This window comes from Cetorhinus maximus, chromosome 15 (assembly GCF_964194155.1).
Source record: "Cetorhinus maximus chromosome 15, sCetMax3.hap1.1, whole genome shotgun sequence".
Taxonomy (NCBI): Eukaryota; Metazoa; Chordata; class Chondrichthyes; order Lamniformes; family Cetorhinidae; genus Cetorhinus; species Cetorhinus maximus.
Genome location: NC_135893.1, coordinates 22,310,963 through 22,326,779, shown reverse-complemented (window position 1 = coordinate 22,326,779; position 15,817 = coordinate 22,310,963). Strand labels below are relative to the sequence as shown.

Genomic DNA, 15,817 nt, shown 5'->3' with positions numbered 1-15,817 from the left:
GCTGTGTTACAGAATGGTGCAATTATATTTCTGCGTCTTGCCGTGTGGTTCAGTTTCTCGCGAGCAACCTCACTTTCTGATGTGAAAGTGTAAAACTCCAGGCATCAGGTTTGCCTCTTAAGTCAAGATCTTAATTCTCCTTCAAACCTCCCCTCGCCCACCATTTCCTTCCACAATCGTTTATTTAGATTTAATTTAATTCGAATTGTGCTTTCTCTCTCTCTCTCTCTCTTTACGAACATTTTCCTTTCTATCACCGGGACATTTTTTTTGTAGTTAGAATTCCTCTTTCGTGTTTGAAATCTCAAATTATGTAAAACTTGAAGGGAGGATTTAAGCAGCTACGACCTGTCTCCAGGGTTAAACCTGTGCTGCGTTTACAGAGCGCGGTTCAAAGCTGACTTTTATGTCTGTACATTTCGGGTTTGTTAAAAGTACGTTTCGCTGCAGGGGATTTTCATTAAAAAGAACAATCCTCCTGTCCCGACGGATGAACTGCTGCCCCGAAGGGGTTATCCCAGTCCCGGGAAAGTGTCTGATGTGGTTGGCGCAAACGCAGTGTCTAATTCGGGCTCGATTTTTACCTCGGTCCCTTCTGAGGACAACCTTGGGGATTTGTGAAACTGTCTGTTGGAAGCGGTTTAAACGTGACTGTGAAAGAGCCCGGGTTGTACAGGGCCACAAAGTTCTTTGTAACCGTTCATTTAGTCTCTTACGGGCTCTGTTTACACACCGATTCTTTTTTAACCTTCCCCCGTGACTGAGCTCCGGCACCCCCAACCCCAACCCCCACCCCCCCTCCTCCTCCTGGGCTGGGGAGCGTGTGGTCAGTTCGCCCCCAGTTGCCCCGAACGCTGTCTGTCCCTCCCTAGCCCCAGTGAGCTTCTGAGTGTGAGTGTGTGTGAGAAGCCGCAGTTCCTTTCAATGTCTGGTTTACACCTCTTCACCACCCCCCCCCCCCCCCCCCCTTTTTCACTCACCTCATACCCCTGGGGTGTTGGTGCGGCCCTCTGGACACCTGCCCCTGCCCGGGTTGAGTGGTCTGGATGGATGTGGCCAGATTGCCTGTTTCAGCAATCCAGGTTTTGTTATTTTAATAATCGGGTGTAAAAACTAAAGGTTTTTTTGTTAGTGGTGAACCCTTAAAAATTGAGCGGGATTTATTTACCCTCTGGGTTAAAAACAGTCCATTCACATCTGACAGGAATCTCCAAAGCTCTCTTGTTACATGGAGTCGACATTCAGTTTTAAAAAGACAGGCGGCCAACAGGAAGAAGCGCATTGTACCAATGGTGCCGGGCTGCTTTTGACCTGGTTTTTTAATGTTAAAAATTACCATCCAGCCCCATATCTCCAATAATCCTGGCCCACCCATACGTGTGAGCGTCTCATCATTTTGGCTTCGATTCCCCAGCCTGTTCTGAGACCAATAAATAAACATTCAAACACCTCAGCTGGGTCAACACATTTGAACCATTTTCTTCACCGCTTTAAAGCCAGCTCTGATCTTTCCTGCCACTTTGCCAAATCCGAAAGTGCTTCACGCTTTTGTTTTTTATGTTAGGGGCTTTTTCTAAGAATTCCCGTCCTCGCGCACTATTGCTTTTTTTTTTAAGCGGCACACAATGGTTTTTAAAAAAATTTCCAATAACGTAGGAATTGTTTCAAGTCTAAGTCTCGCTTGTCTGGCGGCATGTTAAAACTCAAAGCTGCTTTATCTTTGCAGCGGCCCTGAGATTTGGAGGAGTTTTTTTTTTGAGGCCATTTCTTTCAAGTTTGAAGCCTGACTGAGGCCCTCTGCTGGCCTCTGGTTTTATTGTCCGTCTTCGGACTTATTTATTCTCAGCAGTTTTCAGTGCAGATTTCAGTAACGAAACCATCTCGAGTGTGCAACACAGCCGCGTGTGGAAAGGATGAGCTCACCTTCAAACTGATCACAAATGTGATAGTGCCACAGTCTTCCGGCATCACCCATACCCATTCGCTTTTAATAGGCAAGGAGATCCTCACAACTAATGCCCTGGTGTCGCTCCTCTATACAAGAGTACCCCTCGCCCCCCTTTTCATTGTAATTCTCATTCCTCAGGGAAGCGATGAGACACTCGGGCGCAACGTTGGACAATTACTGTTGCCGCGGGGGTGGGGAAGGGATGATCTTCGTGGAGTCTTTCCAATGGCGGGAAGATAGATGAGTCAACACATCTCGAGTTGGGGAACTGCCTTCCCGAACCAGTGCTGCCGCCTGGACAGGAGAATCAGGGGAACTTCACAGCGCACAAAGAGGCCATTCGACCCGTCGCGCCACTGCTAGCCCTCTGAAAGACCAGTTGTGCTTAAGTCCCACCTCCCCGCATTTTTGTCGGTGACCTTGTAAATTCCTCATTCTCAAGTTCCTGCCCAGCTCCATTTTAAAACAACTCCCACCGCCTTTTATCAGGTGAAACATTTCTCATTCGGACAGCCCCCTCTCCCAAAACAATTCTCCATCTCCCCTCTAAACCTTTTTGGCAATGGTTTTAGATCCACAATTTTTATTTCTTATGAATTGCAATTCTTCTGGTAAGGATTCAGGCTGATGAAGTCATTCGGTGACTTTCCCTCTGCCTTCTCATGTTTTCTCTCCCGCAGAACCTCCTTTCGTGGCTCTGCTTATTCAGAGAGCCCACAAAGCTGCCTTTGCTGAGGAAAGTGGGAGATCCACACACCAGCGTTGAATAGCGCCAAGAGTGAATAGGTTTCGATCGCCCTCGGAAGATTTGGGAGGAATGTTTCCCCCCTAGTCGGGCTGTTTTCTTCCCCATGTTTTTGGTACCTTTCCCAGGAAATTACCTGCTGGGGTGGGAAGTGTATGTTTTGTGTTATACGAGGGCGTCACAACAGTATGGGAAAGGCTGCATGGAGCAGCAGCTCTGTATAAACTGTCAGATAACTAGCGTTGCCAACTGCGATTAAATGTATTCTTGGAGGTTTCATCACATGACTTGCCTCCACACTCCAGCCATTAGTTGGCCAACACATCCATCCTTCTGACGTACTGCCTTCCTACGCCAATTGGAAGCAAAAAACACTCAATACCCAATTGGATGATGCTTGACTCTCTGCCAAACAGCCTCCCCTCCCCCCCATTTTAAATATTATTATATCTGGTAAAGAGAAATGTTCAAAGAACATTTAAAAAAAACAATCTTTTTCAATGTCCCAATGATTTTTCTCCAGGGCTTGCACAGGGTAGTGTCTTGGAGATTGATCTTCAATTCGCGGGGACTCCAGGCCAATCCTGGAGGGTTGGCAACCCACTACAGACAACCTCATTGAGACACCTAAGGTGAAGGTAGAGTGCAGGGATTTGAAAAGAGTAGGAGAGGCGAGAAGATCAACCAGGAAACTGTGATCAGGCGGTGCCATATTTACGAAAGGTAGGATTTGAAATGAATTGTAGGACATTGCAAACTTGAAGGCCCTGAGCGGGTGAAGTGTTGATACCATGGGTGTGTTTACTACCTACACTGAATAAGGGACAGCAATTCTGGTGAATTCAATGTAGGATATATAAATGTGAAGTAACAGATGCAGATAAAATAGAGACAAAGCTATACAACAAAAGCAATGCAAAACCTACAGAAATAAAAATATGGTGACTGTGTCAAAGATGCACTGCTGTAATGCTCCAAACCTCGTTCCACCATCCCACAGCACAGTGGCAGGCATCCATCTGCATTTTGATGCCATCAGATGCTTTTATCTTTACAGGACGAGGAGGTGCAGAAGCACAGCTTTGAGTGGAGTTTGTTACAATATGACTGACAGGAGTTGTTCCAACAACAATCCAAGTCAGGCTGAATTTAGTTCTTCAAAATGAACAGTATTCACAGTTGTACCTAAAGACGACCCTTTGTGTCTCTGGCCCTCCCACATGGAGGGATTACTGAGAGTTGAGGTCATCTGCGTTTACTCTCTTGCTTGTTCGCCGAGGCCAGTGAGGAGAAACATGGCGGCACCTTCCCTATTCCTCCCGCCTCCCCGCCCCCATTCCTCCCGCCTCCCCGCCCCTATTCCTCCCGCCTCCCCGCCCCCATTCCTCCCGCCTCCCCGCCCCTATTCCTCCCGCCTCCCCGCCTCCATTCCTCCCGCCTCCCCGCCCCTATTCCTCCCGCCTCCCCGCCCCCATTCCTCCCGCCTCCCCTCCCGCCCAATCAACTGGGAAACGGTATCTGAACGGAAATGTGCGCAGAAATCACCGTTTCACAGCCATCACAAGATGGCCGCCCTTACCAGTCCGCGCATGTGCGGAATCTGATGACGTAGATGTGTGAGTGTGTGTGCGCGCTTTGGTGGGCTGGGCCGGGGCGGCGGGTGGTGGATGAAGTGAAGCTTCGCGATGCCAATCTTGGTTTACGCCACAAACATCATTTTGATTTATATCAATCTTGATTTACACCACAAAACGTTACATAACCAGGGGGGAAAGGCTAACGCCAACCAAGCCCTCGGAACTCAGTAAATTGCGCTCCAACTTCCCGCGACCAGCACAGGGCACATCTGGAACAGAAACAGAAAATGCTGGAAAAGCTCAGCACGTCTGGCAGCGTCTGCGGAGGGAGAAGCAGTGAATGTTTCCAGTCCATATGACCCTTCTTCAGAAGGACCCTGTTTTTCTCTCTCCACAGATGCTGCCAGACCTGCTGGGCTTTTCCGGCATTTCCTGTTTTTGTTTCAGATTTCCAGCATCGGCAGCATTTTGCTTTTACCACTGGGCAGGCCTGGCCGGTCTGAAATTTCAAGCAATTCCGCGCTTCCTGAGCCCCGCGGTCAGCCGAGCGGGCGGGCAGGCAGTCTGCGCCCTCCCTGCAGTCTCAGGGATCGGGGTGGTGAGGGAGGGGACCCTGCTGATCCACCCGGTGACAGCCACAATTCTGTTTGCAGCCCCGTGAAAAATGAAGCACAGTAAAAAGCATTAGCTCGATACTGCCAGGGCTGTAGTACTTGCAATTCCGGAGCCAGTGATGACCATGTATGCGCCCTGATGCACATTGCCCCCTATAAAGATGGTGGCTGTGCATGTACGGCATTGGCAGCAAACACAGGCAAAATAAATATATTCAAAAGTAAGGGGGTGGGGGGGGGGGGGGGGGTGGAGAAACCGCATGGCCAGTCATTGTGATTGGTGCTTTGTTTTCCAACTGAGATGATTCCGACATGGCAGCAATGGGCTATTTGTCGCTGACACCTTTGGGAGTCTCCCTGAACCTGTCTGTTCCCCTGCTTCTTCTTCCATGTTTAAAGATCTTCTTCTCAAAGCTGGTCATTTCAACAAAACTTTTAACAATCTCTCTCTTTTAGTCCTGCTCACTTCCGTTTATGCACCTTGAAATACTCTCTATGGAAGGTGCTGTATAAATGTAAGTTTATGATGTGCACGGTGGGCTTGTGTTGGGTGGGTTGACGGATTTGGAAACTACTGTTTACTCTGCTATGCACAGTGGCAGCAGTGTGCCATCTACATGATGCAATGCTGAAACTCACCAAGGCTCCTCCAACAGCATCTTCCAAACCCGTGACCTTTATCACCTAGAAGGACAAGGGCAGCAGATGCATGGAAACACCATCACCTGCAAGATCCCCCCCAAGCCACACACTATCCTGACTTGGAAATATATCGTTGTTCCTTCACTGTCGCTAGGTCAAAATGCTGGCACTCCCTTCTTAACAGCACCGTGGGTGTACCTACAACAAATGGACTGCAGTGGTTCAAGAAAGTGGCTCACCACCACCTTCTCAATGGCAACTAGGGATGGGCAAAAAATGCAGGCCTTGTGGTGACGCCTAATCCCATGAACAAATTAAAAAAAGCAAACTTCCTGTGGACATCACCCCATCACCCTCTTCACCCCAATAATGGTGTCAAATTTAGTATGTCTCCTGTGGATGTTAAAGGTGCTATAGAAATACAAATTATTTTAAGATTCTCCTTTCAAACCCGTATCTTTGAGTAAGGTTTGGTCATGCCTCCTGATATCCCCTTTAGCTCGGTACCCTCGGTTTGACCAGGAACTTGGTACTTTTTGTTCTACATGGAAGGCACTTCATGAGCACAAGTTGTTGGTGGTGCTGCTGCTGCCTTCAAGGGAGCCTTTCAACTCCCTTTCTGATATTGTTGGCCATCGGGGTCATGAGCAGCACCTCATGCCAATGCTGCCTTGGATCTTGGGTTGTAAGGTAAGGGATTGCAGGACCCAAATAAGGAAACTCAAAGTTGTGTAAGGCAGATCATCCATGTTGTGCACAGAGAGAGGAAGAAAAGCCTCCTGGTTTTTCTGAAACTGGGCTTGAAATCAAGGGTTGAGCTGCTGTTGTGTAGCTGCACTTCCAAACTATCCAAGACTTTGGCTGCTGCACAACTCCAAACTCGTTCGATGTTATGAGTCACGTCCCCAGTGGGTGACTCATGATGTAGCTCCGTGGTTGCCCGATCCATTCCGGACTGACCTGACCTCTTGGCGCCAAAAAAAACACTGGCGCAATCAGATGATCCATCTCACTGAGATGACAAGTTTGTCCAGCTCACCTGTGGGAGATGATATAACCGACCAGGGTGTGTAGGAAGGAGGGCATTGCTGCACTGAACTCTTAGACGGCAAATGTGGACGCCTGCTGAGGAGACAGCGCCTCAAGTTCGGATGATCCTCCTTTAACATATTGCGATGCAGTGTGGGATGAAACAAATGCAGTTTATTGAAACGGCACCAGGTCACACGCTGTGCTGGAATCAAACTTGACAGCATTCAAATTGGAGCTTGTCCCAGCAGGCTCCCCAATGCACGGGAATGAGCCAAGTAGCTTGGATGAAAACAATACTTGTATTTAAACTTCAATGCAGAAACAAAAATGAAGCTATACACGATTTGTAAGGAGAAATTTTGCTTTAATTTGATTTTTGAACAGATAGAAATTTCAGTCTTTATGGTAAAATATGCAGACTAGGAAATGAAATTATAATAACCAGGGAACAACAATAATAATATGAACTATAGCAAATGAATCAGATCAGGATCTCTCAGACTGGTTCTGATTACACAGTCTCATATTATTCAACTGCTGTAACCCAGGCCTGTGCTTTGAGCTGATGTTCAGTGTCAGTCTGATACCTGTTTGCAAAACATTTATTTAACCAGCGTTCTGGGGTCAGGCAGCAAGTCTAACTCTCAGGCGGTAAGGAAGTAATTTTCAGTTTGAGCAGCGCAGTGCCTCAGGCACGAGACAGGAGCCGCTCACATTAATCCGGCTGAAAATAGCAAGTAACTCTGGAGCGAGAAATGCTGCACCCGCTTCGAAATCTGTAACATGAGTACAGGTCCAATGGAGGCATTGCAGATGCAATCTATACCGTGGCTCCATGGAGTTAGTTATACCGCAATCATCCCAAATATAGGAACTTATCTGAGTGGATACACTGGTGTCTGGAAATGCTGCTTTTGCTACAACCCTAATATAAGTGGAAAGTTTGACTGCTTTTAACCTCAATCAATGCAAGTCCAGGACATGAATAATTATTGGCCGATAATCATCATGAATTTTGGCTTAAGATTCGAGCAAATACTGCGGATGCTGGAAATCTGAAATAAAAACAGAAAATGCTGGAAAAACTCCACATGTCTGGCAGCATCTGTGGAGAGAGAAACAGAGTTAACGTTTGGAGAGAAGAAGGCGGCCTTGAAGAAAAGTCATATTGGACGTTAACTCTGTTTCTCTCTCCACAGATGCTGCCAGAGCTGCTGAGTTTTTCCAGCATTTCCTGTTTTTATTATGGATTTGGCTTAGTCAGTCTGTTTTGAAGTAGGCACATTTCTAAACCAGATACTGAAAGTTTGCTTATTTAAAATAATCAAAGTCCATTTCCTTTAAGATATGGAAGCTTTATTTTTGTGCTTTAGTTTGTATTTTTGATGAATTTCAATGCAAACACCTGGCTGTTAAGTCATGACCCCGCCCATCTCCATTTGGGCCTTGGCATAAAATGGAAGCTCCATACTGCCTCTTTCTCAGTACTGAACAGTCTAAGAGCCTTACTAACTGTGGTCAACCTAATTATCGCTCAAGACACATCATTGGATCCACACTGCAGAGCAAATCACAGTACACACAAGCAAAATTTTTCACATTTCCTCTATCAACTTACTTTTTATTTTACTTTTTATTTTCTCCTCTTTGTATTTTCCCAACCAATTCTCCAAAACTCAAAGGTGCCTCAAGAATGTCCACATTTCTCAAGTTTGCAGTTCACCCAAATCAATTTGCAGCAAATGTCCATATAAGATCCTCTAAATGGAGTGGGATAATTTGATTGCCAACCTCTGATGTCTGAATGTGCTGTGAACCTCCAGCGAAGGTAACTCTTGCCTGCGGATGGGGCGTGTCCTCTTACTCAGCCCATGGTCAATGAGAAGAGAGGCACTTGGAATATGGAGGCGATGTTTGGACATGTGTGTCTTGGGACTCCCTCAGCAACAGGCAGATAGTAGAGTAATATGACAGGGGTAGAAAGCTGCCGAAAGTTTGGGACCTTTGGAAATGAAGTTAAGCTCCTTCTTCAGATGCTCTCTGCCTCCAGTCATTGCAGAAAAATTAATTAAAGTGGGCTGTGATGACTAACAATCCCTTCGTTCCTTGCATCAGGATTTGTGTAGCGTCTGATTTTGTGATCCCTATATCATGACTATGGCCCTGTAGCCAGTCACAGGAATGGGTCTCCCATTCTTCACCAAGCTCTTTCATCCTTGTTCTTCACTCTGTCCCTCACCTCCTATCAGTCCCTGCCCTGTTTCCTGATCAAGTTGGCAGTCAAGTGACCACTTTCTATATTTTCAGAAGAAGCCACTAGGAAGACGCACCCTGGCATTGGTACCAGATCCCTGTTGGGTGGTCCAGATGGGGAGCCCTAAGTGTTCATTATATGGGACCCCTGAGGGGCAAACTCTGTCCAATTGCAGAGATGCTTTCAGTGCCTGTAATAGAACAAATGCAGTGATGTTATCTTCTGTTACAATTTGTTGCATGGTGTTTTCCATTCTTTACCGGTGCTATAAATTGAACATACAAACAGGAACTGGCTCTCATCATTAGCAAACCCCGGTGAAGGGTTAAAACCATTAGGACATTATCCAGATTGAAAAGGTGAAGTTGAGGTATATCAGGAGGTAGTGATTAGTTGACTCCAAGCTCGAGTTACAAAAGCCTGTAAACTATATGGTGAAGGAATAACTAAGGAAGGTGAAGGATTCCTCAATTCTGAGGTCTTGGGAAAGTATGTAGGAGATGGTACAATATTCTGATTTCACTACAGTGAGGATGAAGGGCGGACAGGGGCTATATTGGATGGGGCATTTAAAGCTTAGGAGGAGCAAAGAAGAAAATGGCTAGTTTATTAAGTAAACTGATGGGTTAGACCTGTAAGTAACTAGTACTGCAGGGTGAGGATCAGATTCTGTCTATCAGCCATGATCAGATTGAGTAGTGGAGCTGGCTCGATGGGCCACATGGTCTACTCCTCCTATTTCTTATGTTTATTATCCACCAATGTAATTAGCGGTTTATCTTCCAATAATACTTCATATCTCATCTCATAGGAACAGAAAAAAGCCATTCAGCCCCTCGAGCCTATTCTGCCATTCAATTTGATCATGATCTGTACCTCAATTTTATTTAAGAACCCCCAGCCAGCAGGTCCGGTTCCCAGATTTTTTTTGAATTATTGGTTCAAATAGAAATAGTTGGGTGAATGTTTGGGCTGACCAAAATGACTGATGTCGTGCTGTGGAATGACAACACCCTTCACTTTTATCAGTGTTACTATCGGGTGAAATGATGTGTTAGGAAGGGGTTCTTGTTGCAGTTGGTGTGGGTGCGGCCCTATGGTGTAGATTTTAACCATTAGATGCTGCAGTGCCAGTGCACTACCTGGCTGCTTGATAATGCCAGCGAGAGGCCCGCTCCATTGCATGGGCAAAGCCTCATTAACATATAAGTAGGTTCACCAGACTGTTCCTGGGATGGCAGGACAGCTTTATGAAGAGAGATTGGGGAAACTGGGCCTTTATCCTCTAGAATTTTGAAGAATGAGAGGTGATCTCATTGAAACCCACAAAATACTTAAGGCGATAGACGGGGTAGATGCAGGTAAGATGTTTTCCCTGGTTGGTGACTAGAACCGGGGGACACATTTTCAAGATAAGGGGGAAACCACTTAGGACCGAGATGAGGGGAAATGTTTTTTAGTGTTTTAGAATTTTTTTTACTCGGAGGGCTGTGAATCTTTGGAATTCTTTACTGCAGAGGGTTGTGGAGGCTCAGCCATTGAGATATTTAAAACAGAGATTGACAGATTTCTAAATACCAATGACATAAAAGGATATGGGGATAGTGTGGGGAAAGGGCATTGAAGTGGATGATCAGTCATGATCATATTGAATGGCGGAGCAGGCTTGATGGGCTGAATGGCCTACTGCTGCTCCTATGTTCCTACTTCTATGTTCCTAAGTAACAAGAACCACATCTGAACAGGTGGCCCAATGCAGCTTGCTGCTGCAGCCCAATACTGCATGGCCGAAAAGCCCATCCAGCCTGGGGACGGGTAGGTCAGTGTGGAGAGGGAAGCCTGCAGTGCCAGGGGCCAACATTATTCAGGCGGAGGTGTAGCCCAGCGCCCCTGGCTCATAAAAATAATGTTAGCTCTTTTTGTTTATGCCTCCTCCTCTTGCTAGGTTTTGCTGAGCAGATTGACTACAGAGGGCGCTCTGCCCAGTTGATAGTTAGGGTATTGGGGTCCTGTGCATGTCATAGGACTATGATTTACATGAGGTACCCACCTCATTGTGCTGGGCACCCCAGCTGCCCAACGGAAGGCCACAGGAAGAATGGTGGCGCAACTAGAATGAGATGGTAAATCCACCACCTCCACTTTAATTCCACCACTGTCCAGTTTCTTGCCTGCTGGAAAGAGTTAGAGTCTCTCCGTATGTGCATGATATCTGAGTAAGAGTATCCACTGTGAGTAGTTTCAAATGGAAATTATATTCCATTCATGGGCCTGTTGTGCCCAGATTCCATTCACAGTCCAGGGCAGCGTGCATTAATTCCATTCATGGAGCTAATGTGTTGTGCATTCATTCTATTTAGAGCCTGGGGCAGTGTGCATTGAACAAATACAAACTTTGACATTAGTAAAATGCTATTTGTCCAGAGTGCTCCCATTGTTTGTAGAGTCGGAAGTAATGAGAAATTGAACATTTTTTAAAGGACCAATCCAATAGGGGCTCCACTAAATGACACATGTGAAGGATTATGAGCATATATTGTACCCTTCTAATTGGAGCTCTTTTGCACACAAAGGAGTGGGTATCCTGTGTAGATGCGTATATGGTGTGTGTTGTTCCACATGCCAGACAAAGAGCACCCAGCACTTCAAGACATATGATGCATCGATAGAGAAAAAACAGATGTCACCCAGTACAAAAGTTGGCAGAAGCATTTACGGCAAACATGAGAATTGGAGCAAGTGAAGAGGGTGTAACCCATACCAAAAATATTCAGGGAGAGTTCCCCTTAATTCCTCCAGGTTTGGGGAGGGCGGGGTGGTGGAAGTGTTTGTATAAGGACGGTAGGCCAGGGTTTACATAGCTTTTACTTCACAGAAACAGTCCATTCTGCCCAATGGGTCTGTACTGGTGTTGATGTTCCATATGACCCTCCTCATCTCATCTAATCCTGTCAACTGCTCCTATCTCTAATATTCTTAAATGCATTTATGCTGTTCATCTTAACCACTCCATAATGGTAGCAAGTTCCAATTTCTCACCATTCTCTGAGTAAAGAAATTTCTCCTGAATTTGCAATTGGATTTATTAGTGACTTTCTTATATTTATTTTGGAGTCCCCACAATTGGAAACATTTTCTTCATGTCTACCCTATCAAATCCCTTCATAATTTTAAAGTCCGCTGTCAGATCACCTCTGGAAAAAAGAGTCTCAAAATGGGTGAATACTCTGGAATTTTATTTCAATTTTCATTGTGAATTAGGAAGTATTTATATAGAACATTCCCTCAGGAGATGGAGGGGGAGGGTCATTGAATCCATGATAGGCTAGATCGTACATGGCCTGTATTGGCTTTTGTGAATCACTGATGTTGCTCAGGCATCTGGAGGACAGAGGGGTGAAGGCAGGTTTCAACCCAAGCTCCTCTCATTTGGCTCCCAAAATCTGTTCAGGCAGTGGTATTGGTGGAGGATGTGGGGCATTTTACTTTCTGCCTACCTACCTACTCCCCTGACTGGTAAGTGGTGTTCAGTACTTAGGGAAACCTGAAGGAGATCAGGAAATAAAACCAGAATGAGATTTAAATCACTTTAATGAGTGCAATTATTTAAGCACTTCTTTATTCACAAACCCTGATATTTTTACTAGTCTTTTCTTATCTCTGAGATGTTGGTTAAAATCAAGTTTCAATGATGCTGTGTTAGCAGTGAGTTGAGTAACATCAGCAGAGACACTGTCCTCCCCTTCCCCGCTCTTCATTAGAATGATGAGCTCTCACTTTGTATCACAATTGTGTGTCCCAGCGTGGGTGGATGTTGCTGATTCTCACACACTTACACACATATCTCAAACACACATACACACTTCATACACATGCACTCACACACACTCACATCCACACACATATTCTCACACATACGTGCACCACACCTCATGCTCTCTCACTCACGCTCACACAACCTCACTCACACAACATGTAACACGTGCACACTTGCACATACATTCACATGCACAAACACACACACATGCATTCACATACATACACAAACACACACACAAACTAAATCACACAACATGTGCACACACGCACACACTCACTTACACACACACTCACAGAAACACACACTCACACACACACACACTCACACACACACACACTCACACACATGGCAGTATAGTGGTATTGTCACTGGACTAGTAATCTAGAGACCCAGGGTAATGCTCTGGGGACCCGTGTTCCCACCACAGCAGATGGTAAAATTTGAATGTAATAAAATAAATCTGGAATTATAGGTCTAATGATGACCATGAAACCATAGTCAATTGTCGTAAAAACTCATCTGGTTCACTAATGTCCTATAGGGAAGGAAATCTGCCGTCCTTACCTGGTCTGGCCTACATTTGACTCCAGACCCACAGCAATGTGGTTGACTCTGAAATGGCCTAGCCTAGCTACTTAGTTCTCAAGGACAATTAGGGATGGGCAATAAATGCTGGCCCGGCCAGCAACGCCCACATCCCACGAATGAATAAAAAAAACAGACTCATTCACGCACTCACACACACACACACACAAAAACTCACATGCATATATGTTTCTCTCTAAAACTGTGAGAAAGGAGTTTCCCTTGTCAGCAAAAACATGTTTCTGAAAAAAATGTTGCCATACAACTGGAAAGTTCAAATTTGTGTCTCGCAGCCAAATCTGTTGCTTCCATCATGCCAAGTTGATTAGATAGAGCTCAGAGTTTATATAACCTTTAAAACAGGCCAAAATAATCAAAGCAAACACATTTTTAAATGAGCAACAGCCATGTGAAGGAATTAACTCGATCTGTCAGAATAAAATAGCTCAGTTATAGGATCATAGAATGGTAACAGCACCGAAGCTGGTCAATCAGCCCATCATGTCTGTGCTGACTCTCTGTAAAGCCCACTCATCTAGTTCCTTGACGCTGCCTTTTCCCCGTAGCCCTGCAAATGGTTTCTCTTCAGATAATTATCAAATTCCCTTTTTGAAAGCCAGGATGGAATCTGCCTCAGCCACACGCACAACGCATTCCAGATCCTAACCACTCGCTGCGTAAAAAGTTTTTCCTCATGTCGTCATTGCTTCTTTTGCCAACAACCTTAAATCTGTGCCTTCTGGTTCTTGACTCTTTTGCCAATGGGGGAAGTTTCTCCCTATCTACTCCCTACCTGCTCCCTCTTGATTTTGAGAACCTCTAACAAATCTCTCCTGGCGTTCTCTTCTCTAAAGAGAATAGCCCCAGCTTTGTCAATCTCCCCATGTAACAAAGTCTCTCATCCCTGGAACCATTCTTGTCAATCTTTTTTGCATCCTCGCCACTACCTTCACATCCTTCCTATATTGTGGTGCCCAGTTTCAATCTGTGATGAGGCAAAGGTAGTTTCATTCACTGTCCAGGTAAGTTAAATGTTAAATGGGGATGTTCCCAGCTTCTGTATAGTCTTTAGCACATTCACTGTACAAGGTATGGATGAGTAGAGAAAGGTGCCAAAGAACAGGACCAGGCACCAAAGTCTTACTGTGTATGGGCTGTTCAGAATGTTGGCATGTAGGTTTTTGCATGGATGGGCAGGGCGTGGATGTTTGATGTGATAGAGCGACATAGATCCTTAGTAAATGGAGAAGATTTAATTCCATTGATAGACTAATGGCGATAGATCATAGACCATGAGAACTAGGATCTAAACAGTTGCTGGAGTAACATTAGCATGAAGCTGGAAGGTGTGCTGATGGTAAGCTAGGTATAAATACCACCCGAAGTGGTATAGGCTTGAAGAGCCTGTGTTTGAAGCTTGATTTGTGCTGCTTTTAGATGGGGTCTCAGTAAGGTGCTGCAACTCGCATCAGTGCTCCTGGATCAGGTGGTAAGAAATCAACCAGGGGTTTCTGCTGTAGATCTCCATATGGTGACACCTGTTGGAAGATGCTCATGTGGATGTCAAGTGGGGGAAAAGATCAGACTCACCTTTGATTGTTTAAAAAAAATGTCCACAGAATGTCTGGTTCATATCGAATCACCTGCATACATTAAACAAGGGGGTGAAAGGTTATTGTGGATAGGTTGCAATCAGATCAGCCATGATCTTATTGAATGTTGGAGCAGGGTGAAGGGGCCGAGTGGCCTCCTCCAGCTCTTAATTCATATGTTTCTATGTACCTAGCCTTAGTTGTCCTAAGAAAAGGATTTTGACCCAGTGATGATGAAGGGATGGCGATAGGCATCTAAGTCAGGGTGGTGTGTGATTTAAGAGGGACATGGGGATGATGTTGTTCTCATGATCTTGCTGCTCATATCCTTCTCCATGGTAGAGATCATTGGGCTTGGAGGATCCATTGAAATCAACTTAATGGGTTGCTGCAGTACATTCTGTATATAGTATATGTTACAGGCATAATGGGTCAGTGGTGGAAACAAGTGAACATTGGTCCCAGTGGCAGGAGTTGACACTTCTTGTTTAAGCTCAAAAGTGCAACATGGGCATTTGGATGAGGTATCAGAGTGGTGCTTGGTACCTGTGAAATCACAATCTTAGTTGAACCCATTTGGCCTGATGCTTCCAGAATAACACCACAGCATCTCTTCAGTACAACATCCAAATGGCTCTAAACAGGTTCAGTTTCTTGGCCTCAGTATTGTTCATGTATGTGAAAGTATTCTGTTGTGTTTGCTCTCTCTATCCCATTAAGTATATCCCCTCTAAGATGTCTCCTTCTAAGGTTGAGTAGCTCTAGCTCATCAAGTCATTACTCACAGTTCATCCTTCTGATACCAGGGATCAGCTTCACAATCCTCTGCAATGCCTCTCAGGCCCGTTGTGCATAATCCAGACCTATATACAAGAACACAAGAAATAGGAGCAGGAGTAGACCAAATGGGCCGTCAGGTCTGCTCCGCCATTCAATATGATCATGGCTGATCTTGGGCTTTAATTCCACGTTCCCACCAGCTCCCCATATCCCTTGATTCCCTGAGAA

The 15,817-nt window shown here is 45.4% G+C and overlaps 1 protein-coding gene across 8 annotated transcripts in view; it reads left to right on the top strand.

The window, feature by feature from the left end:
• Positions 1-15,817, top strand: part of nbl1 (NBL1, DAN family BMP antagonist) — a 31,704-nt gene that overhangs the window by 3,092 nt on the left and 12,795 nt on the right. For 3 of the 8 annotated variants that reach the window (XM_078558076.1, XM_078558077.1, XM_078558075.1), the window contains exon 2: positions 3,217-3,416. The exons of 4 other annotated variants lie outside the window; for them this stretch is intronic. The gene's annotated coding sequence lies outside the window, so the exon portion shown is untranslated. The remainder of the gene's footprint in view (positions 1-3,216; positions 3,417-15,817) is intronic. One more of the 8 variants, XM_078558080.1, reaches the window with a different exon arrangement.